The sequence below is a fragment of the Peromyscus maniculatus genome, chromosome 5 (assembly GCF_049852395.1).
Source record: "Peromyscus maniculatus bairdii isolate BWxNUB_F1_BW_parent chromosome 5, HU_Pman_BW_mat_3.1, whole genome shotgun sequence".
Taxonomy (NCBI): domain Eukaryota; kingdom Metazoa; phylum Chordata; class Mammalia; order Rodentia; family Cricetidae; genus Peromyscus; species Peromyscus maniculatus.
Genome location: NC_134856.1, coordinates 95,506,054 through 95,511,172, shown reverse-complemented (window position 1 = coordinate 95,511,172; position 5,119 = coordinate 95,506,054). Strand labels below are relative to the sequence as shown.

At 44.0% G+C, this 5,119-nt stretch overlaps 1 pseudogene; it reads right to left on the bottom strand.

Annotated features, from left to right (window-relative positions):
* Positions 1-820: 820 nt before the first annotated feature.
* LOC102929128 (small ribosomal subunit protein uS5 pseudogene) lies at positions 821-1,524 on the bottom strand (annotated as a pseudogene).
* Between the last annotated feature and the right edge of the window lie 3,595 nt (positions 1,525-5,119).

The window sequence follows — 5,119 nt, the reverse complement described above, 5'->3', positions numbered from 1 at the left end:
CACACAATAGAGTCTATAGTAGGCTGTTTTGAGATTTCCTCTGCCAATGGAATTAATTCAAAACTCTTCACTTTAGCCTCAGGCAGACTCTTTGGACAAGGGCAAAAAGCAGCTACATTCTTCACCAAAATATCACAAGAACGATCTCTAGGTAACATACTAAAATTCTTCTCCTCTGAAACCACTTGAGTGAGCCTCTGACAGTTCAACTAACTCTTGGCACCCATGTCTTCCATGCTCCAATTAATATGGCCCAGCAGTGCTTTAAGCATCCCACTGCTTTCATAACCAAAGTACCAAAGTCCAAATTCCTCCAAACAAAAACATGGTCAGGCCTATCACAGCAATACCCCACTCCTGGTACCAACTTCTGTCTTAGTTATATTTTTATTGTTTTGAAGAGACACAATGACCACAGCAACTCTTATAAATGAAAACATTTAATTGAGGCTCACTTATAGTTTCAGTGAGCATGGTGGCATGCAGGCAGATATGGTACTGGAGCTGAGAGTCCTACATCTTGACTCAGAGGCAACAGGAAGTCTACTGAGAGTCACACTGAGGGAAGATTGAGCAAGAGAGACCTCAAAGCCTGCCCCTACAGTGACACACCTCCTTCAACAATGACACACCTCCTAATAGTGCCACTCCCTTTGGTGGTCATTTTCTTTCAAATCACCATAGGCAGCTTCAGTTCTCTGGTTTTCAAGAGAATTCAACTGTTCTTTTTCTTTTAAACCTCAAAGATCAGCCTAGATATATCTTTGTCTTGTCTCTATTCTATTTTTTTTGAACAGACTTAATTCACTTTATTTTTCAGTTATAAAAACCCATATGTGATGGACACAGCTGGAGCCTGGGTCCTCTGAACAGATACTTTGGTGTGGGTTTTCACAAGATGGTCAGTGAATTCCTGATAAGGAGACTTGGTGAACACAGTTTCTTTGCAGAAGTCGGAGGTCAGGTAGCTTTAGGTCTCAGAGATGGCATCAAAGGTGGCCTTGGCAAAGTGGCCCAGGGTGGCAGTGCAGCCTCTGGCTGATGTGTAGCAGTCACCAATACTGGCCAGCATCAGTAGCTTCTTGGGCATAGGAGCAGAGATGATGCCAGTGCCTGTGGGGGCAGGAATGAGATGCCCCGACACAGAGCCACAATGGCTTGTCACCTTGCATGGAGCAATGTGGGGCTTGCCAATCTTGTTCCCCCAGTAACCTCTTTGCACAGGGACAATGGAAAGTTTGGTCAAGATGATAGTCCCTTGATGGCAGTGGAACTTAACACTAAGACCAGCATGACCATTGTAGTTCCCATTAGTGACAGAAGCCTTGAACCTGGTCCGATGGCCAGTCTGAGTCTGCTTCTGCACTGGCATGATCTTTTGAACCTCATCCTTTAGGGATGCACCCAGGAAAAAGTCAATAATGTCTGTAATTCCTTAATGGGCAGAGAGAACAGGTAGGTCTCCTCCAGGGATTTGATCTTTGTGTCTTTGACCAGGTGGCCCAGCTTGGAGGGGGGATCCATTCCTTGTTTTTTGGCTTTACTTCCACCAGTCCTGAGGCTTTGACCTTGGAATCCTCTCTGGAAGCTGCCACAGCCTCCTAATCCTGGGGCCCTGGGGTTCTTCGGACCGCTGCATCCACATCATCTGTCCTTTGGTGTTTTCCTGAAGAAGCAGCCACTTGTCTTTGTTGTTCATCCAGTTTAGTCTTCTCCAAAGGCTTGAACTCTAACAGGGAGACTGTTTTCTGGGCGCATATGGCTAATTGGGGTCAGTCAAGAAGGATGTGAGCTAAAAAATGCTAGGAAAAAAACTGCACTGTAGAAAGACTAAAAGAACAATAATGTGTTGGTCTGTTGATCTTGAAGGTGGGAAAACAACCGAGCAATATCTGTTAATATTAAACACAGGTTAATGTTAACAATGGTAGGAAGTAATGATAGCGGAATGCCAGCAACTATGGGGTTCAAGAGATACCCTAGTCAGGGAAGTGTTTACTGCATGAGCATGAGGACCCGAGTTCAACCTCCCGAATTCATGTGAAAAACTAGATGTGGTGATGTATACTTGCAATTAATCACAGCACTGGGAAGGTGGAGACAGGAAGATCTCTAGATAGAGATTCAGAGAGCCAATTAGGGTCAACTGAGGTCATAAGGATGGGGACCTAATTTTATAAGGAGAAGAGACACAGGGTGTTTCTTTTTCTCTTCTAGTCCACAAAGGAAAGATCATGTACCAAGCAATAGGAGAGTCCTTATAACTGAACACAGTGGGTTCATGTCTTGGTGAGTATGAAGCTCAAATAAACACAGCCCAAACATGAAGGAATAGGACAGGTTTATTACCCATTGAGGCAAGGGGCACATCAGTGACTTCCAGTGCTTCCTTGGACAAAAGCAGCATGGGAATTATATTCAGGAAGTCCATAAGTACTGATAGAGGAGTTAGCCAATTTCTGAGTATGCTCCATGAGGGAGTTCATTTCTGACTATGTTCAGTTTAAAGTCGAAACTTAAAAGTGAGTGGGGCCAGCGAGATCGCTCAGTGGATAAACATGCTTGCCATCAAGTCTGAAGATTTGAATTTGATCCCTGGAACCCTGATATTTGCCAAAGCCTGGAAGAATTATGTAGAAAACCAGCATTGCATTGCCACCATCACTCATGGATGAAAAGGAATTCTCTATTTTTCTTTCTTATAGTTTCTCAAGTTTCTAAATTTTCTAAAATAAACACGTGTACTAGTTACATTTCCCATTACAGTGACAAATGCCTTCCAACTTCTGGAAGGAAGGGTTTACTTTGACTCATAGTTTGAGGGTGTACCATCATGGCTGGGAAAGCATGGTGGTAAGAGTGTGAGGAAGTCTGTCACATTATGTCTACAGTGAGGAAGCAGAGAGAAGTGAATGCTGGTTCTCCGCTCACTTCCTTTTTATTTAGTCTGAAACCCTAGCCTATGAGATGGTACCACCCACATTCAGGGTGAGTCCTCCTTACTTATAAACCTTATAGGACATGCCCTCCCAGACATGCCCAGAGGTGTGTCTCCCAGGTGATCCCCAATCCAGTCAAATGGATGATGGTTTGTGGATGTAACCATCTTGTTAAATAAGAAACACAGAGCCAATGCAGAGATGAAAACCCAAGAGGTCAGAGCTAAGAACTAAAAACCTTACCCTTTACTGCTGCTGCTGTCCTCTTCAGCCAAGATACCTACTTCCTGTGTGTTTGTCTTTATATAGACTTTCTGTTCTGCCTTCTCATTGGTTATAAACCCAACCACATGACCTCCTCATCACTGCCTGTCTGTACAGACCTCCAGGTCTTCTATGGTTGGTATTGAGATTAAAGGCGTGTGTCTCCATGCTGGCTGTATCCTTGAACACACAGAGATCCGCCTAGCTCTGCCTCCCAAGAGCTGGGATTAAAGGCGTGCATCACCACCGCCCAGCTTCTGCTATGGCTTGCTATTAGCTCTGATCCCCAGGAAACTTTATTTATTAATATACGAATAAAATCACATTTCAGTACAAATACAATATCACCATAATGGTTAGCCATCACAACATGGTGATCTCTAAGCACTTTAAAAATGAACATTTATATTAAGAACTAGGAAATGAGATAAACAAGTTAATTGTGGGTTCTTCTGGACTTTCTCTGTTCCTTTTTAGAAGCTGTAAAGTGGAAGAGCTATATGGAAGCAGGAGTTGCCTAATGATGACCTACTTCCCAAGTTTATGGCTAGGCTGCTTGAGTTGAATCGACTTCCTGAGTGACTCCTTTGGTCCAGCAGATTCCCCATCTCTCATCTCTCATTTCCAGTTCAAGTGCAAAACCTGTTGCTTTCCATATTCAAAACTACTTTCCGTCTGATCTTTCTCCATCTCTCCTCCTCCAGTAATTGAGGCATCACTTCCCTGAACGACAGGCACAGCCTCCTCCCGAGTCTGTCTGCTTCTCTCCTTGCCATCTGATCTCACTGCCCACACACCAAAGGCTGCCATGGGTCAGCTAATCCCACCCCAGGGAGGTGACTGATGTAGGATAGTGGTGACTGAAACAGGTTGTCTGGAGAGGGCTGACCTTTGGGCCTGGTTGGTAGTTGAAGCTGTTTTACTTACATTAACTTAACTCTGTGTGATTCTTATGTTCTTTTACTTTTTATTTACTTTCAAAACAGACAAAGTATTACTGCACCTCCCTCCCCCCATACATCAGATCAATTTAAATTTTTGCTCAAAATCTTGCAGCAATTCTCCTAATACCTACCTGGCATGTTCTGGGTGGCTGTTTGGTTCACTCCAGCTCCATCCCTCATGCATTCCTCTCCTCCCGTTTGTAGTTTGCTAACTTCTCAGAACCCCAAGGATGTCCCTGTCTCTGCACAGAAACCTTCTCTAGATATTCTCAAGGGCTCACCCCTTCTATCCTTAAGGCTCATGTATATTTCAGCATCTCCTCGTGGAATGCTTCCCTTCATCACTTCCCATAAAACAGGCCTGCTGAGTGAGTGTGAGCACGCGCACATGTGCTACAGGACAACCCTAGCAATTAAGGTCTTTGTTTATAGGAAAACTGCTTCAGAAAGGGTCCCTTTAAGAATCAGAGCCTGCTGTCTACTTTCAGCTGGAGTAGTTGTAGGGCAGAGAGGAAGGGCAGGCAAGGAGGTTGAAAGATTTCCTTTTTTGTTTGTCCTTTGATTGGCTGTTGCTAGAAGCACTCAGACCCCTTTTTTGTATGTTTTTAAGATTTATTTATTTACTTATTATGTATACAATGTTCTGCCTGCATATATGCATGCAGGCCAGAAGAGAGCACCAGATCTCATTACAGATGGTTGTGAGCCACCATCTGGTTGCTGGGAATTGAACTCAGGACCTCTGGAAGAACAACACAAGCTCTTAACCTTTGAGCCATCTTTCCAGCCTTAACCCAGACCCATTTTAACACAGGACCTCTCACTGGCCTGGAACTTGCCAAGTAATCTAGGCTGGCTGGGCAGCAAACCCCAGGGATGTATCTATCTCTACCTCCCTAGTACCATGATTACAAGCATGCCTTAGCATGCCTGGCTTTACTTCATTTATTCATTCATTCATTTGTTCATTCA